At 38.4% G+C, this 22,500-nt stretch overlaps 1 protein-coding gene across 4 annotated transcripts in view; it reads left to right on the top strand.

Moving 5' to 3' along the window:
* ZNF536 (zinc finger protein 536) overlaps window positions 1-22,500 on the top strand; it is a 344,640-nt gene that overhangs the window by 52,360 nt on the left and 269,780 nt on the right. For 3 of the 4 annotated variants that reach the window (XM_050979000.1, XM_030227630.2, XM_030227631.2), the window contains exons 2-3: window positions 2,883-2,977; window positions 15,259-15,328. The gene's annotated coding sequence lies outside the window, so the exon portion shown is untranslated. The remainder of the gene's footprint in view (window positions 1-2,882; window positions 2,978-15,258; window positions 15,329-22,500) is intronic. The other variant, XM_050979001.1, reaches the window with a different exon arrangement.

The following is a 22,500-nucleotide window of genomic DNA, read 5'->3' as shown; positions in this document are numbered from 1 at the left end:
TTTCCTTCTCTGGGGGTGTGCTGGATCACTGACTGAGCCAAGTGCAACTGCACAGCAGTGCTGCTGTGGGAAGCTTACTGTAATAAATGGGTCTGTAAGGATTCATGGTGCCATTTTTTAATGCCAGGGAGTGTATTAGACACTGGTAAACTGGCCCAATTTGACCTAAGAGGAACTGCCTCAATTTGTTTCCAAGCAGCTTGCTGCCTGTACCTTTAAAATATCTGTTTTACATAGTCAGTGTCAAATGTGTTAGAATAATATTAGCACAGGTAAGTAAAATATCTTTTTATAAGGCTTTAAATCATTTCTGTTACAGTTTAATGTGTAAAGCTACAGATTTTCCCAATTTGTTCGTGAGGTTATGTATCACAGACCTTAAATCATTTAAGGTTTTAAACCTGAGGGGTTCACTCTCAGTCATGAACTGGAAAGCAGATTGCAAGAGACATTGACATGCTGATCAATGCCATGAAGCCTCCAAACAAATCAGTACAGGACTTTAAGAGATGAAGCCTTACTGTGTTCTGTCTGTCATCAGAATTTATAAAGCATCTTAGTGAAAGCCCCTTGAGAATCATTCCTAGAATTTTGCAAGTCATGAGCGTGTATGTAAAAGCTGAATTTTTTTTAAACACAAGTAGCCTTGTAATAGCATAGCAAAAATGTGCTCTGTGATGTTGGTGTAGGAGTACTGAGAACCTGTTTAGAGAGATAACATCTTTTAGAAACCTAACAGTTTATTATCTTTGTTTCTGTTTGTTGGCTTGTACGTTGAATGAGCTGCAAGTAAGCACTAGGAAGGTATATCTTCAAGAATTTAAGACATCAACAAGAGCAGAAATTCGAGACAAACAAGCTGTCACTGTTTTTAGGTAGTGTGCAACTGAAAATGTTGGATGGGACCTGTGTTTATCTGCAGCAGTCCAGGAATTTGCTGTTCCTATGTGTTCAAATATAGTAACTGAAATTCACTTATTTAAATTCCAAAGTGTTATGGCCCTTCATAAATGGGACCTGACTCCTATCTAGACACAATTTCATGTTTAGGAAGACCAAATCTGATGACAGGGGTTTCCTTTACCCAGTTACAAAATGATTTTTATTCTCTCCAGTCAGCATTGCAGGTGCTTCTCTGGACTTTTGCAGTGGTTTTCTTCTCATGTAGCTGGGTGTACCCATTGATATGGGCTGCTGGGCTGGAGCAATGCCTTGTACCTGCTCACCACCCATCCAGCTCAATAGCAAAGTGTCTCATGAGAGAACAGGCTTTGCTGGTCAGGACTTATAATTCAAATTCAGAGATAACTGGCAGGTAAAAGAAAACTGGGCATGAGGAGAGAGCAGGGAAGAATGTGTTCCTAGGTATGAGAACAATGAGCATGGCAAACCAGGGGATTACTGCAGGGTAGCTGGGGCTTTGCTGTGGAAATGTGAGTTAAAGAAAGGGCTTGAAGCTTGAATTGGAGTAATTCTCCTGTGTCAGCAAAGTTGTATGGCAGAATTGTCACTTGGAAAAGGCTTTGAAGCACGAGGCAAAGCCTGGCTCAGTCTGCAAGCGAGGAGGGAAGCAGCAGGATTTGGGAAGCCTCATGGTGAACCATCACAGTGGCAATGAGTAGCTCTTGGCTGGCGTGGTGGGAACCACAGGGGAAAGAGGAGGAGGTGGGGAGAGTGGGACACTGCAGGAGCACCTTGCACTGGATGCAATCCTGACAAGGTGGAGGCTGCAGAGACCTTAGAGGACACAAGAGAAGTGTTGCATCAGTATTGCACTAAGGGAGGGCTGTGCTGCTTAGTAGTGAACTTCTGTTTTCAGAAGTACTTCATACTGTTTTCATCATCAAGAAGAGCCCTCCAAATTGTTGTTTGCCCTTCAAGCCAACAGACAGTGTTGAGCAGCAGTGTGGTGCTGTTGGTGCTGGCTGATTTAAACCCAGTGCAGTCCCGTGGCCAAGCCCCTGATGATTTCCCCCAGGAATGAAGGCTGCAGTTTTGTCCACAGTGACCACCACAGCACCCTCAGAGCAGTCACTGCCTCCCTGGGCTGCTAAGGTGAAGCCCCGAGGCTGTGGTGCTGGAGCTGTGGTTCCAGAGCCTGCTGTGTGAAAGAGTTTGGTTGATGTAGATGTACAAAGTGCATTATTTGGAAGTGACCTTTAATTTTATTTGTTAGACATTCATAGGAATAAACATAGTTAGAATTCTCAGTCATAAATTCTTCAGATTATAGCTTCAGTCGAGTGAACTTTATTCTGCTCTAAGAACGCCCTTTGTTTTTGTCTCTATTTTGCTTACTAATGTAATGGCCCTAAATTCACTACTGACAAATATCTTGGAAGTATTCTGCTTGGCTTTTACTGCTGGCTCTTATCTGTTTTAAGTAGGGTTTATTAGATGAGATCATCTACAAAGGACTTATTTCTGTTATAAAATGGAATTAAAAAAAAGTAAAAATACAATTAGTAGCTGTTCTCTTTTTACTCAGTTTGAAAGATTAGAATATCAATGTCAAAGAGAATAACTGGGTTTCTGGAGTATGCTATGCAACTTTTGTTTTATCCTGTTTTGTCCTCTTTTGCTGTACTGTCTAGGGGAAAAGATCAGAAGAATTTCATTCTGTTCCTCATCATTATCTTGAGAGGAGGTTTTCCCTCTCAAAACAATCCAGAACTGAAAGAAGTTTTCATTTCCAAATATGAAATGACCACCAAACATGTACATTATGAGCACTAAAAAATAAAATGTGTTAATCCCATTAAAATTGTAATTCTTAATGCTCACTGCTGTCCTGTAGATTGCCTGCTTGAGGAGACATTGTGATATTTTAATGTAAATGTCTGGTTCAAACATGGAGTTTTGACATATTAAATTTCTCACAGGTTTTATTTTTCCAGTTGTGACCTTCAGTACCTGTCCTGTGTCTTTTAAGAGTTTCTTCATCCAGGGAACAGATTCATTGGCTTAGGAATAACTGGTAAGAATACTTGTATTGTTCTCATAGTATTTTCTTCTGCTTATAGTTGTGAGTTTAGCTTTGTTTTTCCAATTAAAAAAAGCAAAATGAGGTACCTAAATTAGATTTTTAAATCTGCTCTTGCATGTTTTTTATGTCTTCAAAAATATTATGTCTGTGTCTTGCAAAACTTTTTATTATAGTTCTTCAGGTTGTAGGGAGCTACAAATAGATTATTTTTTTCTTTTTCAAGAAAAAATTCTGCTTGGTAAAATCATGAGCATTCATCTTTATGCAGTTGATATGTAATAATTGTGTTGGGGATGAATCATCATTTATTACTTTATCATCAGACTGCTGATTTAAAAAAACCCATGACACTCCTGATTAAATTAATTTTATCATTTTTTGGGTTTTTTTTCTCCCATAAGTTCAATAGAACATCTCATGCATATTATTAAGAACCATATTCTGTTGTGTATTAGCATGAGAAGAACACCCATGAAAATCAGTGGGTGGAGGGGTGTACTACATTGTATATGTGATTTTCCTCTGAGCTATTCCTGTGCAGCAGAAGAAAAGCTCCTGTAAAGTCTGAGAAATCAGATTGGTGTGGAAATAGGTGTGAAATCAGAATTGGGTTATTTGGCCCTCAGTTTGAAATAAAAGTCTGGCTTCCTAGGAAATAACCAATAATTAATTCCACATTCCACATGCATTAATTGATCCCTAAATCAAAATTTCTGATAGCTTCTGCTCCCAAATCAAATTCTTATGTTATTTCTTTATTTTAATTGTTATACTGGGTTGTCCATTCCTTTTTATATCTTGTGAATTAGTAGAAACTCTGTGATTCAGAGGAATTGTGCTGATTTATTGCTGATGTGAGAGGATATCCAGGCATATTAAAGCTTCAGTACTGCAAATGCATAAGCAGGTATTGAATTACTGATGCTAATGGAATTACTCACGTGAGTAAAGTTAAGTAGAGACGTGTTTTCAGGATTGATGTCTGTACTTATGAATTTATATCATTTAAGAGTATGGCTCACAATTTTTAAAACTTACTAATTGAATGTGAGCTACTGGATTTTATTCTAGACAATTGACTTGAAAAGAATTACAGTGACTTGATTCTAGAATAATTCCATCAGCTTCAGAGAAGATGTGTGCATTTTTTAATGCTGTAAATAAGGATGTAGCTTGACCAATTCACTCCACTGATCCCCACTAATATCAGGAAATACTTGCCAGAGTAAAGGAGGAGCACAGGACTGGACAATTAGTGATACAAATGGTTTCAATCAAATGGTTAAATAGCTCAGCAAGGACGTGGTTCGTTTTGTAATAGCATTTGGAATCCAAATAAAACCATCTGAGGGATGTGCTGTTTGTTGTGATGTTAATGCACAAAACAGAAAACTCTCAGCATGTCTTGAATTTCAGGGGGGTGTTATGAAGCCATTATATGTGTAAAAAAAAAAAAGAAAAAAGAAAAAATTCCAAGCCCACAAAGTTAAAATACGCATGCAGAAGCTCCTACTCAATTCTAATTAACAAAGCTTACCTTTCTCTTGACCATAGAGGTCATCATGTAAACTATTTAAATTGATAGTAATATTATGCAGCACGAAATTAATTTTACATTGTATACAGTTTTTATTGTGACTTTATCTTGTTTCAAAAGTGCTTACTTTCTGATTTTGTGGATATTACTGACTGGATTACTTTTATTTTGGTTTTTACACAACAGTTATATTAGAAATTTGCTGTTTTATTCTTACCTTCTTAGTAAAAATCCTTTTATCACACAATGGGTAATTTATATCCATTACCAGCCCTTTCAATCCTTTTCAGTGGTGCTGTCAGTGCCTTTGGCACAGTAATGATTAATGTGATCTAATAATAGTGTGCCATTATATTACCTTAGTAAAACATGTACCAACATCCTATTCAGATCTACCAAATTCATAGCTTCCTATAATATTTTTGTTGAAAGACAGGATTACTATTTTTCAAAGAGGAATTTTTTTTTTTTTTTGCCTTTAACATATTTAATGAAATTCACAATTCTTTGCCATGGTAATCTTCGTGCATGCATTTGGGCTTGATGGGTGAATTTTATATCATTCTGCATTATTATGATTTGTTAGGCAAATTGTTTGACACGTAAAGAAAGATATGCATTACATTGTTTTGCTTTGTTAAAGGTGCATTTTAAGCACTCGGTATCTTCTGATTATTCTGCTGTATTTATCATAGAGGATATATTTAGATTGCAGTATGCAAGAACAAGGATTTGGGCTAAAATGTGCCTTTTTCTACATTCTAACCCAGCCACATTCTGCGGAAGGCAAGCTCTCTGCTCCTCTGCCCAGCAAGAACCAGTTTGGGTTATGGTTCCTTTGCTGTTGTGCTTGCTCTTTGGCACTTCCTTGCCTTTTTTTTGCCAGTAGAAATGTGCAGAATGGTGCCCAACTGTGAGCTAGAAACCGGGATCGTGTCTGTGGTTTTCAACCCAAGGTAAATACACCCGACAGCCACAGCCACCCGTATCTGCCCCATACCTGAATTTCACCCAGATGTGGCACTGCTTGGCCCCGAGCTCCAGCTGTCAGGTACTGCCAATTCACACAAGAGGCAGAGAAATGGTCCAGAGAACACGTTTTTTGTTGGTGCTTGTGGAAATGCTGGAGCAGTGTGTGTGACTGCCTTCAGCCAGTCCAGGGAGGCACTGTGGGTGCACAGAGGGATTTGGTGCTGCTCTTGCACCAAGCACTGATTCCCCCAGTCCTCTCCAGCAGGGCTTTCCAGTCTTGGGTTCATCTATTTATCAATGCTCCCAGTCAGCATGGCTGAAGAGTTGGGTACCACTGCATCCTTGCAAAGCATCTTAAGTCTTCATCACCCCAAGATGTCATTATTGCAGTCAGGGAGTCACACTGTCACAGCAAAATCGAAATGAAACAGGACGTCCACATTTTAACTCTACTTTGTGATGTTTGTTAAATACATACCCTTACTGTTTCATCATATCACAATAAATAATGAATGAGAAAAATATTTTAATCTTGTCAATACTGGGAATGTCTAAAAACAAGCAAAGTGTGTGTATGCATTCATGTGGATTCCTTATTTGATTTAAGCTAAGTGATACAGCTGTAACATGATTTGAAATATGCAATCAATGTAAACGAAGAAAAATATTTTGAATGCTGTATACAAACTGTGTGGGTTTTTAGACATACTTTTAGGAAAAAAAAAGAAAGATTATGATTGTCATACCATGTAACAATAATACTGCCACTGTAAATATATGCAGCAGCTTTATTTTCTGCCACGGTAAAGACAATCTTAAGTCTTGGTCATTTAAATCAAAGACATTCTCATCCCTTCCACATAGCTGATTCTTCATGACATAACAAGAAATGAAGGGGAAAAAAAAGCCTGAAATCTTGGTTTAGCATTGTATTCAAAAGGCTTAAAGAAAGTTCCAAAAGATGCTCCCCTGTTTTTAGTAATAAATAGTTATGTACAAAACAGAAAAGCCTTTTACTCTCCAAAATTAGTTTACTAATGGAGATATAATTATTTAAAGCTCTAACTGAGCCATATCAGTCTTGAACTTAGAGATGCCTTAGGTTGGACTGGGTATTGTGCAGATTGCATTGTACCTTACTGCTTTATTGCTACTGCATCCTGCAGTTTTACCAGTCAGGGCCAAGCTGAAATGGAAAATGGTGGCTTTCTTTTTTGGGCTAAGAATGGTCAGTGAAAGATTTCTCCCTCATTTTTCCACATGCAACTCAAAATAGATTTAGTAGACTGCAGAATAGACTTCTCCATGGTCTAAAGCATTTTCAGGCTCTGGTTGGTTGTTTTCTGATATTGTTCTGTTCAGTGAGAGATTCTTGTACCAAGTGCTGGGGGCACCAGGTTCCTCAGGGGTTTTTTTATGTGTCTTTCATTGGTAAAGCCAGTGAGTCAGCCAGCCACGGATTATTCCATCTGCACATCTGCCCATCTTTATTCTGATGGGACAGAGGCCCTGATGTGCCATCTCTGGAGTAGGTTAGAGGAGGGAGAAGAGGACCCTGGTGCAGCTGCACAAGCTGTTAAAAAGTCCCATTACAGTTCACTGCCCTTGTTTGAGCTCCTGCCCGTGTTGCTGTACTGTGATCCTTAACACACTTGGGTAGGTTAGGAAGTGGCTTCTTTTGTGTGACTCTGAAAGAAAGGCCTCCCAGTAAGCAGAGGAAGAAGAATAAAATAAAATTAAAGAATCTTGGCCTAGTCTTGAAAGATAGAAAAGCACAAGTGGGAAAGTATTTTTGGCTTTTAAGGCTAATTTTATCTCTTGTGAAGCCATCAAGTCAATGAGTAGAAGTGGCAACTGGAAGTTCTTGGGTTATACTACTAGCCACTGGATTACTGAGTGACTTTAGTAATGAAACATAAATGTTCTCTCTGTTCCCCAGTGGACATAATACCATTTACCTGTCTCAAAAATGCTTTGTAATTTAATTAACACTTGGAGTGCTCTTTGAGCTCTTTAGATAAAAGCAGGCAAAATGAGTCAATTGTTACAGAAATCCCAATTTATCCCCGTTTAAAAAAAATTACACTTTGTCTTGACTTTTTCAAACCTCAGATAATGTTTGATAGGAGTTTTGGGCTTTGTTCTTACTGGTCCTTGGAGTCACTTATTCTTGGTGATTTGCATAGGCACAGTGTAGGTATTAATTTTTTGTTCAACAGAGTATTTTGGTGGATCATAAATTACCAGTCCCTGTGCTGGGAATCTGCTTCTGAGAGAAGCATACATTTTCAGAGGAGAGTTTGAGTTGTGCTAGACAAGTTCTTCAGTACATACCTTTCATTGTTTTGGGGGAAAGATTTCTTAATTTTTGGTTGTGCACTGGATGTAATAGCTTGGGTTTTTTTTTCCATGAAGTTATGCTGTGTATTACAGAGAGAGGAGTATTGTAACTACAGCTCTTCCACAATCCTGTTTCATTACCACTTCCTGTCCTGGCCAGATCACTGACCAGCGACCAAACCAATTCTTGTGTAATCATTGCCTGGAAGTGCACTCTGATCTGCCTCTGATTGAAATAATTGTACAGACACTTCTGCTTTGTAAGCCAGCTGAGATGTTGATTTTTGCACCTGTGCTGACCTCCAGTAAAGAATTTTATTTTTCAGCAAGCAGAAACACTTGCAGCAGGTGAGCTGAAGCTCCATCCATCCATGCTTTTCATCTTGTATTGGTAACAGCCAGATCCTTCTCTCAAACCCTAAAGTCCATCTCATTGCTCCTGGGTACCTCATTAATTCTCACACTTTTTCATGCATTCATGTGGGTTTGCTGCCTACCCCTCACTCTTCTTTTCAGAGACTGTGGAAACAGCACACATAGCAGGATACAGCTGGGCTCCAAGTGAGGTTCTTGGCAAAAAGGCTCTGGTCATACATTTTGTCCCTTTTAATCTACTTTCTGCCACTGTCTCATTTTAACTACTGAAAAGGAGTTTAAACACGCTCCAAGATTAGGAGATAATCTCAACAAGCATTTTACCACTATCAAAAATGTGGCACACCTGTTTGCACACAGGCTTGATGAAATATCTCAAAGTTCTGCCAAGCAAGTGTGCCATTCCCTTCTGGTATTAAAAGTGTCCTTGTCTTGAAGTTCTAGGTTGCACTCTTTATGGAACAGCACATAATAAAACCTAGAAGGAAGTTTATATCTTTCTAATTCTTTCCTTCATCTTCTCCAGCAGTTGTTTCTGCAGAACCCTTCTGCTTTTGCTTTGATAATTTAAATAGACAGTCTGATGCAGTTGTGACAAACAGGGCTGACTCTCAGCTCTTGTGGAAATCTGGCAAAGTCAGAGTAGTTCAAGTGATCTGCCACTGCTTTTCACATATTTTAGACTAATACAAGCTCCATTTCTCAGAAACTGTTCATCTTTTTTCTGAGTCTAGATCTGACTTTCCTTCTGTATAAATTTTATGTTTATTTCACTTTTAAAACATATTCTACCCCAAAAGAACTGGAGGAAAGGTAGAGGGAGATGTCTGTGAAGTTTATACCCCTGGGTAGCAGGGCTGGCAGGAGGTGCAAATGTGCAGTAGCAGTGGGGACACCTGTGTGCATGTACAGGACTTTGCAGGAGCAGCTTGTTTTAAGAACAGGAGAAAGTGTGCAGCTCTAACAGTCTCAAGCAGAAGCTTCTCTCCCTTTCTCCCTCATGTCCTTTCCCTGGAACATTACATTTTTACTGCAAGTGTGGCTGGATAAAAATAGAGCACATCTTAAGGCTCTTAATAGAGATCCCAAGTGTTGCTTTGAATGGACATTGTCCTGTGAGCTCAACACTGGAGGAAAATTCTTGTGTTCCTTTTCTTTCCTGTGGGTAACTGCACATTTCATAGCTGACCAAATATGCCCAGACTATGGAAAAAGAGAAAATGGCAAGATGACTATTTCTCCAAAACAGTAAACACACATTGCAGCCTGGCTTCTTATTTGAGAATGCAAGATTTTACTTTTTGAATAACTACTGTATTTTAACAATAGGCATCAAGTGGTTGCTATGTGATACACAACAGTGTTTTTCATGAACTTTTGGCTGCTGAATAAGCCCAGCAAATATGGGTTCTTACCCTTTTAGTTTTCTGGGTCAATTCATTTTGCACAAAGGCGAGAATGATAATTTGAGTTGTAGGCAGAGAATGTTTTCTTCATATGGTAGGGAAGATGAAAGCTGTTTTTATTTGATTTCTTTTTAAATTAAAAATTATAATTCTTTATAGAGTTACAAATAATTATCTTATTACTAAAGGCATCCCATAAGGATGTTAGGGTCTTTCTCTGAAAAATAATTGCTGATTGTCACTGCAAACTAAAAGTGAGGGAGAGTGAGGGGAAACTTTAATATATGTACAATGTGTATGTGTGGAAGTTATTTTATTTTTTCAAAATGGTATTTGATTGCCTCAAAAGTAAAGACTTAGGCAAATGCTATTTCTTAGGTGGTGCTTGCTGATTATAGACCATTTCTGAACTGCTGTTGTCTAAATGCTCAGCCCTTTCCTGCTTATGTGTCAGAGAGGACAGTGTCTATCAGATTTAGTTGGCTTCCTGATGGGACACCACATTGAGGGTGCTTTTATGTTCTTATCTTCTCTTCTTCTGTTGTTGGAGTCCCATGGAGCAGGATTTCTGCAAAGTGTGGAGCTGAAATCTGTGTGAGAGCAGGGGCTGCACTCAGAAATGGGAGGGGAGGGGGCAGGTGAGGTGGTGGAGGAGCAGGAGGATGTCAGCAGCTCCTGGGAGCACACAGAGGAACAGCATCAATGGCACCTTACAGGAGGGAAGAGGAGGACTCCAGAGACAGGGATAAAGGAGAATCTTTGGGATAGGGGAGGAAGGGCATTCAAGTCATCCAAGGGAAGGGAGAGAAATGATTTCTAGCTGTGCATGGGTACATGAGAACAGGTACCTGCCTCTAGTTTCTCAGTGCTGAAATACTCATTAATTGCAATTAGCTCTGGAATAAGTACACTCTCAGGGGCCTACACAGGAAGGCTTTGGTAGAGAAAATAGGACTTGGCTTGGAGAAGAGTGAAGTGGAAGCGTTGCTGAGGACAGCTCCGTTGTGTTGAAAGACAGAGGATGGGTGGGAGGTTTATCATGGTCTTCTCTGAGGTGTTTCTAAGCCACGAGCTATTCTGTCCTATAGCAGATGTGGACAGGCCTTTATTTATTCTTGGCCAAATTAATGGGAGACAAATTCTGTGACAGACCCATCAAGGGTCTGGAGGGCAGCTGGCTGAGCCATGGGTGTGCTGCTGGCTATGGCTGGTGCTACGCTGGATTTGGTTTCTCAAGGAAAATACAGCTGTGATTACTCTTCCTGTTGCTGTCTGTGTATGACAGCATCCATCAGTGCTCATCCCTCCACTGAAGTGTCACAATGAGACGTGTTTGAAAATGCCAAAGGTGTACAAATTTCATCTGAGCATTGTGGCTGTTCCTTCTCTAAGGCTCTTCCCTTAGCCCCTCGCCGTGCTGCCAAAACACAGCTCTGGAGCAAACTCTACAAAGGCTCCAGTCAAAGCCATCTCTCCTCTCATCTGGACATAACTTCAATCAATTCTCACAGTGGCTGTAGTTCTCCATTTGTGTAATTTACATAATTCCATTAGGTTGAATAAATTTACACAAATTTGTACCTTCTTCTGTTGAGGAGGTTTGTGTTGGTTGGGATTGCTTTGGGATTTTTTGACCATAGTCAGGCTCCTTCTGCATGCAGTCACTGTGGCAGGTATCAGCCAGAAAAACATCCATGTTTCACCTAAAAGATTTCCTTTCTGAGAGGAATAAAGGAAGTTACAATACATCCAGGGTCACTGCATCCTGACAATGTTCAGGAAATTCTCATCTTCCCTCTGTATTTTCCCAGTTGCCCTTCTCTTCTCCATTGCCTCTTTTTGGTTAAGTTCATTCAAATTCAATTTTGAGGGAAATACCTTTTCTCTTTGGTCTCAGACACAGCAACACCCCTGCCCCACAGATGATAATAGGGATTGCTTACTCAAATAGAAAGAAAAATTCTTTTATAGATGACATTTTTATTTTATTTTATTAGATGTTCTATGTAAAGCATTTATCATTGGAATAATTTTCCCTCTCAAAGTCATATCAGACACAAAGCTGTCTTCAGGGCTATTTCTTCTAGTTCACTGGACAGCTGTTCTGCCTGAAAAGAAAGAAAAGATCATATATCAATCAAAGACTTCAGGAGAATCCTTATGTTCTTTATCTAATAGGAAAATCCAAACTGTGAGTTCTTGATCTTCTGACTTCTGCTTTTTCAGTTTGAAGAGCTGCATTGATATATTTTGCAGGACTATCCGTTGGGTTTATTTTTTTTAATGTATCTTTTGTGTGTTGTTTTGATGCTGGGAGGGTGTTACAAACTCATCTGCACTGGTGACAGCCACATCATAAGCAAACAGTTTTCTTACCCCTGCGACTCGATTCATCCTCCTCTGAATGTCACTATGGGCAGAAATCAGTGCTGCTTAGCAGGAACAAGGTTCTCATCTCTGCTGTGCTGGTGCTGAACTATTGATTTCCAGTGGAAAAAGACTAAAGGGCTGAAAGGTGTGCCCAACCTGCAGCCTTCTAAACTAGTACAGATGTCTGTATTTAGTCATCGTTCAGAAGTTCTGTAATTCCATTGCGATGACATAAGTAACATGGTATAATTAATTTCTTAAAATATTTTATTGCTAGTTATGCATGTATCCCAGTCTGCCGTGTTAATTTAATGAACATTCAAAGTACATTAGAGTTCCTGGCCTTTAGAAATATTTTCAGAATACTTTATACAATTTACTAAACAATGTGTATGTACAGTGGCAGAACTGAGATTAATGTGTGTCCTTTCATCTGTGAGTGTGGGGTGAGACACAGATGTGAACTTGGAAGCTGTGTTTCAGCCCAGCACTGATCACCTTCCAGACTGGAAACCACACCCTCTAGGCTGGGATTCCTGGCCATGGGAAGTTGTGAGCTGAGTGTCAGAGCATGTTTGCACTGCACAGGTACACTGGAACCAGGCTGGAGGCTGACTTGGAGACACAGGAGCCCAAGGGAACTATTAACCAAACTTGGACATTTTTGCACAAGGGAAAAAGGCAAACTCAGCTCCAGGAAGATTTTTGTATGCACCTGTTGGTGCCCTTGAAAGCAGTCTGTTACATGTTTGTGCCATGCTGACATTCATTGGTACCTTCAGAGCCCCCACCGTGCCATGTGGGGCTCAGCAATACAAAGATTTGCAGTGTTTTGGTGTGTTTTGCTGAAAGAGACCCTCTGTTCTCCCAGACAGCAAACCTTGACTTTGGTAAGGCTTTGCAAGGGCTGTCTGGCCTGGATTCCTTTATGTAGGATTGCAAGCAAAATTAAGGCATGACACAGCTAATTATGCAGTGGAAAAGAGGTATGAGAAAGGAAAGATGTGCCAGCATAATTGCTGTAAATTCTTGTATTTACATATACTTAAAGTCCTCCTGATCCCAAATTTCCTGAAGCAAATGAATTTATTGATTCTAAGAAGATCTTGGGTCATATGGCTTGCCACATTGGATCAGAATATTGGGCCATCAAGTGCCATTGATTATGACCAGGAGCAGAAGATTTAGAGCAAGAGGCAAGAAACCTGTGATCAGTCATTGTAGAATAAGCTCTCCTTAAGGATGCTGTAATTATAAGCAGGACTCATGGCCAGTGTGCAAACTATGATAGCTCCAAACAAAGGGAAAACAATTGGGATGATTTAATTCGCTTTTGCTTTGAAATAATAATAAAAAAGATCAGTTTTATTTAATCAATAGACTCTAGGGTTTGATGTATGGATGAAAACTTACAATCAGTGAAATAATACTTCTGGTTAAGCACTTCTCATCAGGAACTTGTTTGACCTGCGAGCTGCTTCATTTTTTAAACTTGGATGTCTCTATTATAGAACTTCTAAAGACTGTAGCAGTGCCAGCATGGGGAGTGTGTGTGTGCTTTAATACGGATGCATCTTGTAGGAGAGCAGATAAACCTTTTTCTTTGTACACAGACACATACATGATTTATCAAACATATTGTATTACTCTGTCTTTACAGTAAAACGTACAGTGGATGTGAATTACTCTATCTGTGAAGGATTAGAAACTCTGATGTTCTGTCTTGTATTCAAGAAGAGGATTACTCTGCAGATAATGTGCAGATAATTTACTTTTAGCGAGGCAGTGCAGTTTAAGGACCGAAAAATCAACTTTCTTGAAGCAAAAGGAGTAGGAATTGGTATGGAAAAATATAGGGCAGTTGACCACTCATGGAAATTTCAAGAGAACATCAGAAATATATCATTATATATTTATTGAACAGTTGTCATTTCCATCTTCCTAAAATGGTCTTTTGATTAAAAAAAAAAAAATAACCAATATGTTGTAAAGGCCAAGTACCTTGAAATTCACCAATTTTATTGCATGCATTGGCATGATTGGCAGCATTACATGCCAACAGCTCATTTGAATATGAAACATCTGTACATTATTATTTAGGGATTTTTCATCTGTTGATTTTAGAAATGAGGATTTTATGAGTCCTTGCATGCATAATTGTGTGTTACTTATATACAGAAGCAGTCAGTAATGAAAGAATTGGCCAAAAACATACTGAATATGGTTTTGTGATTAAGATAGGAAATGCAGTGTATGAAGAAATACAATATGCACTGCATTTGATTTTAGGTGTGGCAGCAGCAATTATGATTTTGTAACAGTGGAAGTAACATGACAGTTCAAAAGCACAGTGAGAAGGTTATGCTTTCTTATACACAGCAGTGTAAATTCTTAAAATAACAATTTAATTTTTACATTTTTCACTGGAAATCAAGATAATCCAATTTAGAGCAATTTATCCTCAACAGGTATGGTAAAAAAAAGATATATCATTCTGGAGCGTGGTATAATACATTAATTTTTATGAGTGAGTTATGAAGATGTACAACTCAGGACCTAGGATAAACATCATATTCCTTAATTAATCCATTACATTATGGCACATATGTGTCACTTTTATTACCCTAAAATGAAAAATGTTGGGGAAAGAAAAAAAAAAGGTTTTCTAATACAGAGAAAAAACAGACTTTCTTCTAAAATCATAAAAACATAAAATCTAATGCAGCAAGCAGTATTAATGAGTTAAAGATCTAAATTCCTTGAAGACTTGTAAGATAAAGAGCCATCATCTTCTGGTAATTGTTCAAATACATTCTTAGCTCAAATATATTAAAGCTTCTGCATGCAGTTTCTATATGTTTAAATGAATCCAGACATTTCAAATTCTAGCTAGAGAATGCTGGTGAAGCTGTGATTGAGCAGAAATATAGGAGCATAGTGGGCAATGAATTAAAAAAAAAATATGTGTCTCTTTAATATCCCAAAATGCAGAGATGTAGATTCTTATAGATTCAGAAGCCACCCACAGAGATCTGTAATGAACCTTTCTGTCATATGGATCTTATCCTCCAGGAATCTGCTGAATATTTTTAATGGATAAGAAACTCATAATTTTTAGAAGAAGGGTGGCAAAATGTCCTCATTGCCTGAGTACTCTGGCCTCACCTTAAGAAGTTGTTCCCTTTGTGTGATTGAGTATCACATTTTAACCACAGAATTTTATTTACAGATTGGAATTGTGAATTGTAATTATGAATATTTTGTGTTTTCAGCAAAGGAGAGTCTACAAGAGAGTTGGTCACCCATTGATTCAAGAATTGGATCTTGCCACACTCCAGCCAGGTAAGTTACATCAGCTCCCAGTCCCTGTGCTTTGGCAAGGTGGGTGATTTTCTTAACAGCAGTCACTGGCAGGGCTGTCCAGGGCATGTCTTGGTACAGACACCAGATCTCCTTCAGTTCCTGGTCAGAGACTTCTCAATGCAATTTGTCTCTTAGGTTACCTAATATGGGAGCTGTTTTCCCAAAATGTGGTATTTCAATTGTATCTCAGTGCTGGAGCTGGGTGCTGAAACAAAAACTGCATCTTGTCTAATGCACTCTATTGGAACCTCCTAGTATCAAACCCATAGATTGTGAATGGGTGCTTTGTGAGCCCAAGAGCAAATGATCTTTTACATATCTGCGTGAATGCATTTTCACGTGATTTTACAATGCTGGGTTATCTGTCACTATTTGTCATTTCTAAAATCTGATACTAATAGAATTTAGTATTTGTCGTTTTACATTAAAATAAGAAAAGACATAAGACAACACAAACCAAAACACTATTAATGAAAAAACCAAATTAGAGATTATTGTGTATTGAAGACACGAAATTTAATACAAATTAGCACAATACAAAGAAATATGTTTTTCTGCTATCTCAGTATTAGAAGAATAGCTCTGCTTTTCTCCATATGTCTGTGTCACCAGGTTGTTATTTCTTTTGTTTAGTCATATAATAGAATGTGTTGAGACATATTATACTCAACTTGTGTAACAGCCTACAAATACTGATTGCAGTTTGAGCTTGTTATGGAAAAGTATTGCCCTGTGGATTGAGAAAATGACCAACAGCGGACTATAATCTATGAAGCTGAGAGTAAAATTGCCAACTAGAGGTCATTTTTCAAACCAAGGGGCAATAGTTTTCTACTATAAACTGAATATTACAGTCAGTATATGTTTTATTAAACCATTTCAGAAACTTGGGAGCAGTTTCATTTAAACTTCTTGCTTGATGTGGCTCAGAGAACAGGCCCAGGGCAGCCCACAAAAGAGGCCTAGTGCAGTCTGTATAATAAATATTCTGTATACTCAGTAATTATGAAGGCTTTAGGGCCTTTATGGTGAATGGCCATATCCTGCCACCATTCTGAATCCTTAGCAGCAATTGAAGTCATTAAGATTTGTGTATAAAAATGAGTGCAGGCTGCTGTTTCTCACTGTAATACTGTGACAAACTAGAGCCCAACTATATAGAAAAGCCAATTATGGCTATTGCAGACGAAAAGATTAAAAGGAAAATGCCTTCTCCTCCTCCATATCCTCTTTCTGGTTTTCTCTCCTACTGAGGATGGCACTCAGACAGGGGTGATTGCCTTAGTCAGCAAGAGGATTTCCACTCTGGGATCACAGAAATGACAATGAATATGTGTGGGCAAAGTGAAGCCTTTAACCTCTTCTATAACACACCTTGCTTATCCATAGAGGGTTTTTCCACCCTCTGCCTGGGAACAGAGGTGTTTTCTGCAGCCATTGCTTGGAGTGAGTCTTAAATATAAATATTTTTTCATTACAAAACCCTCAGTGGCCTTCAGGGTTTTAAGAACAGTGATGGGGAGTTCCAGCTTCTCTGCAAAAGTGGGGTGCAAAGAAATATCAGAAAGACCACAGTGGCTTGGGCAGAAGGAAGTCAAACAAAATATTTCACTTTTTCCTTGAGAATCCTTGATAAAAATAATCTTGTTTAGCGCTCCTTGTGGGACTTCTCCTTAGCTTCTTTTGTAAGCCTCAGCATCAGTTTTTCCACCTTGCAGGATTTCTGATTTTCTATTTTGGTGCAAAGCTCAGAGTCTGATCCTAGTTTTGTGGCATAACCATATCACAGACCAATACTACTATCTTATTCACAGCACGCATATTTAAATTCCTGTGTGCCTAAGTTGGAAATTCACATGTCACAATCATGCCTGTAAATTGTGTGTTCCCACAATTTTCTCCATAACTGAAGATTTCTGTTTGCCATATTATTACATAGTTACAGCTATAGAATGGGCAAATTAGGAGCAAAATATGTTTTTCTACTTGGAGTTTTTAAAAACCAGAGCTTACATCCATATGGGAGTACATATTATACAGACACAGGCATAATTTTCAAATGGTCATAATTTTAAAGGTCTGCATAAAACTTCACCTCAGCAAGGGTGATGAATTAGGGTAATAAAAAATGGAGCAGCAAAAGTCCTGTTGTACATCTAGTCCATCTTCTTGACACTACAGGATTGTTCCCTACAGGGTACTTGCTGATACTTTGTCCAGAGCAGGTTTAAATGTCCCAAGCAGTGAAGCTCCCACTAAAGTTTGAGAGACATAATTCAAAGCATATATCCCTGACCCTCTATCTTAAATTGAATAGTTTACCATGGTATGTTGGTCATAACTTCAGGGACCTGTCCTGTGTGCATCTCCTTGGTGCTTCCAGGCTTCCAAATATTTGCAGAAAATCTCCATGAATTACTTTGGTATTGACCATGCCATTTTCTCTCATCCTCCACCTAACACTGTCACTGGGCAGATTGTGAGGGTTTATAAGACTGGGCCAAAGGAAAATAATGCTATTAATTTAGTGCTGCATGTATTGCCCAATATATACACACTATATATACGATTATGTATCTAGTCTGTGTTCAATTCTAGGAGGATGTTGTTTAGAGGACTGTCTGATTGTATTGCACTTCTGCAAACATATAATTAATCTCATTTTTAGCAATGCTTAGCTCCAAGCTGATGGTGTAGAAATATAGGGTTATTAGTTTCTAGAACATTTTTATTATGCACTTTCTATTTTGATTGACAACTATTAATATTTTAAAATGACAGAACTAAAAGTTATGCTGCCAGATAGCATCAAATGTAATGTATACTAAGTAAACAGAAGCATGTGAGCAGGATAATATTTATTGTATAGTTACACAACAATGTGTAAGAGACTAGAGGGAGAATTATTCTACAAGAGGGATATTTGATATTTTACACTCTTTAGAAATACAAACACAAGACTGAACTTTGTACCCCGTTTCCTCAGGCTAGCATGCAGATTTTATCATCTATCCTGGATGGGTTGTTCTTGAAAGCTTCCATTCTTCACCTTCTTTTCTTTCAAATTATCTGTATAGAGATGAGGGGGAGAAGATCTTTCCAGGATGAATTTTATGGATCTTCTGCTTTACAATTTGATGGTTTTCCTTGTAGCTCCAGCTGAAATTTCTGTTGAACCCTTTTCCTTGAGAGCTTGACTGTCCAAGTCAGATCCTGTTGGAGAAGAGGCACAGTCAGAAGTGTGTGCAGTAGGAGATTGATGAGGAGAAGGATTGTAGCCACTGTGTCCAAGTCAGGTTGCAAGTTTTCATTTGGGAAAAAAAAATAGCCAGGAAAACAGTAATTTTGTACTTAGAACAAAAGGAATAGTTACTATGAAGTATATGCAAATCCCCCATGTTTTCCTAGTGAATATTTAATATAAAGCAATTAGAGGCAGGATAAGAATTACATAGCTTTTAAAAAACAACAAATGAAGAAGCTGCTATTTTCATGGCACAATTCACCCATCTAAGAATATTCATGGCATTCAAGTTAACAGGAATGAGCTGGAATGTTCAGAACCTGGTTCTGTGTGCCTCAAATGCCCTGCTGGAGCCAGGCCTGGCTTTAGAATGTGATGGCAGAGATGTGCATCTCCTGAAAACACAGACAACTCAAACTAAGTGAATGGAGATGTAAATTCTTGTGCTATGTTAACAAGTAAATTGATAAAACTAGCATTAGTCAATAAGGAGGAAGAATTTAGGCTTTTTTTTTTTTTTGTAAAATAATTTCAACGTACATCCTTCAGAGGAAAAATTGGCTCAGTTTTACAGAAGTTTGTCAGGCACAGAATATATTAGGCAGAATTTACCTGGTTTATCTTGTAGTGAAGGGAATAAAGCTGTGTTAACCTTGTGTTCTATTTGTGTTAATTTTTCCTAATTTAGATCTAGCTTGACTATTTCAGTGAAGTACCATGTGTACCTATCTTTAGCAGAAGAAACTCTAAGAGGCAAATCTTAAATTCTCAATTCAAATATTTTTATGAATGATGAAGAGTAACCACTTGTGTCCTTTGCCCACCACCAAAACAAGTAGCTATAAAATCATGAGATAATATCATTAGACAGTTAGTTTTTACAAAAAAAGATTAACTGGAGAAGAGAAGGAGGGTCAGTGGGGTTGCTATATTTCATATGTATTTACTGTCCTAGGTAAATGACTTTTTCCACTCATTGAGACAAAAAGTATCCATGTGTGAGGTGTTTAAATTTTTCCTGAATGTGCCTTTACATACAGTGCCTGTCTCCTGCTGGGGTCGTTGGGCAGCACTTTTAAACAGTTGCAGTTTCTAGCTGCAATTAAAATGTTGTTAAAGATTATATATATAAAATATATATAAAGATTATATATATAAAATACCTGATCACCCAGCATTTATTATGAACTGTTTGGTGAAATTCTGCATTCATTCCTTGACTAGACCACGTTATGTTTTTTTGTTGTTAAATTCTCTTTTGGATTGCAACCTTTTCTCTTAAGTGAACGTGGCTCACTGCTGCAGCATTCATCCACTGTGCCTTCTGCACTTCCTTCAGCTTTTCCATTCCTTGCAAGTGGTTTTCCTCTTGGCTTGTGCTTGGCATCACGTTGATGCCATTAGCAAAAATACCAGTCTTAAAATGTTTATCATGAATGTGGATTGGTGAGGGAATTGCAGGTGCTTGTGGAAGCACAATTTGGGAATAGCAGTTCCTGTCGATCAAGGCAATGTGTCATTGTGCCTGATGTACTTGTGAATTGTTATCAATCCTGTTACCAATTTCTGTCTAATCCCTCCTTGTCCATCTGTGATGCTTATGGTTCATCTCTTCTGGGCATTAATATTCACGTTTCAGAATGATACATCTAATGAGTAACCTCACTTTGGGGGAACAGTGCCATGTTGTGATGGAATCAAGTGTCATGATGTCTTAGGTAAATAAGCCAATTGGTCTGGGAAGAGGGAAAAAACCTCATCTGGCAGAAAGAAATAAGAGGAGAAGCTGTTGGTGTATGACTCCCACTGAAAAGAGGGTGCTACCCAGCAGAATATACATGAAGAAATGTGCCATCACACGTGAAATTAAAGTAAGGATGGTTTGGATCCTGGAAAGTGCCTTTCAGGTAGGATTTTTGGATTTTGCAGCCATGGTTCCTGTAAACTCCTCTACTCTAGTCCAGCCCAGTGCAAACTGTAATGTTTTGTTCTGAGATTTGGGAAGAATTGCGTCAGAGATGTTACTCATAGGGGTCTTAACTGCAGCCTTAGATCACCAGGGTCAGGATTTCAATGCCAGTACTGTTCCCATTTGAGCATCTCCTTTGTCTCCTGTAATGTAAATCCTACCCTCAAATGCTCGTGTGGGGTTGGCACTGATATTCAATGGGAGCAAAGGCATCAGAGATCAGATGGAAAATATGGATATTCTGCATCTGTGTATTGTATGTGGCAGCCAGGCAAAGTGATGGAGCAACACTTTAAAATAAACAGGATCTTTATTATACAGTCAAGAGGGGGAAAAGTGGATGTTTCTATTTATCAGTTGGGGTTTTTTTTTTTGTCTTGGGTGTTTCTATCTTTGACTGATACAAATATTTTGGAATCTAAACATATCTCTGCAATACTGTTGTGTCTTTGTTCTGGATTTCTTTCATCTTAACTTATCAACACAGTATATGAGCCATTTTATCCTACAGTGTGATCATCATCCTAGTGTGTATTTGCTCATTAATGTCAGGTTAAGATCTAAAGAAATACGAAAGTAGGAGTGAAATTTCTTTCTTTCTTTTTTTTTTTTTTTTTTTGTTTTGTTTGTACTAATCTTTTTATACTAATAATCATGGAAAGAGGAAAAACTGTGCTGTGGCTTTAGCTAAAGAAAATATATACACATTTTCCACAAGTTCTCTATTGCTTCCAGACTTGTGTTGGCTTAACTATTAGAACTCAAACATGATCTTAAAACAAAAAATGTGATCAAGTCTCTCTTTGGAGTAGGGACTAATTGGTTTGGTATTTAGAAATAATTGAAATATCCTAATAAAATATGCATTAGAAATAAATGTATATGAAATGCCCATTCTAATATTTATATTTTTTCACTGAATAGATTTTTTCACCCATATCCTTTGCATAAGTTCATGAACAGTTGGCAAGGTCTGTTTTTTTTAAACTTCTGATGAAAATAGTGAAGAAGTTTTGAAAAGAGAAAGTACCAATGGAAAAATGTAAGAGCTAATAACTTTTTTTAATTGCTGCTGGTTGCTAATGGGACACGCATTTGTTACACAACAGGTCTTCTCTCTTTTCATTTTTATTTTCCCCCCAAAAATTTATCCTAAAAATATTTTTAGGCAGCTTTTGCATTTCAAAAAATATAGAAAAAAAAAACTAAAACAGCTTTCTGATTTCCAATTAAAAAACTGAATTTTCTGGAAGGGTACAGACAGAAGAAGGGGAGTGGGCCAGGCAGGCCACAATTCACACTTTGGGTGTATAATATAAGGTGTTGAAAATTCTCACAGCTGGAGCCTGCTCCTCTCCCCTAGCTAAGCAGGAGAAGAATTGTTCTAATCTTGGTCAAATGTGGCAGAAGCTGTCCCAGTAGCAGCTCTGGGGGAGTGGTTTGCAGAGGATGAGGCTGGCAGAGGGGAACCCACAGCAGAGTCCCAGGGGGGCTGATGGGGCACTGATCCTGGTGCTGACAACAAGGGTCAGAGGAGCTTTCCCAGCTGAGCAAAACCCACAAGAACTCCAAGTGAGTGATTCCTTTTCTTTTTGGGGAGCTCAGCTGCAGGCTGAGGGTGTTGGATGGACCAGGCTCCTTCAGAGCTACTCCTCGTGCCCCACCCTCCACCTGAACCATCCAGCCCTTGACACTGCTTGTTTTTATTCCTCAAAATCATTCTTTCCTTTTGTGGGGGCACATCACTGCCCACAGCCTCAGAAAAACAAGCACTTGAGAAGATGTTTTGTCTTGAAAACTTTTAAATTTGATTGAGATGGTTTCCAACATAAAATATATTTTCTGAAGTTTGCAGGGGTGGGTATGCAAATGTTTTGATAGAGTTGAAATGCCTGGTTTACATCTGATCATTTCAGATGGTTAGGCTATATTGTAATA

The sequence above is a fragment of the Serinus canaria genome, chromosome 11 (assembly GCF_022539315.1).
Source record: "Serinus canaria isolate serCan28SL12 chromosome 11, serCan2020, whole genome shotgun sequence".
Taxonomy (NCBI): domain Eukaryota; kingdom Metazoa; phylum Chordata; class Aves; order Passeriformes; family Fringillidae; genus Serinus; species Serinus canaria.
The sequence above is the reverse complement of the archived record's forward strand: the minus strand, read 5'-3'. Positions and strand labels throughout refer to the sequence as shown.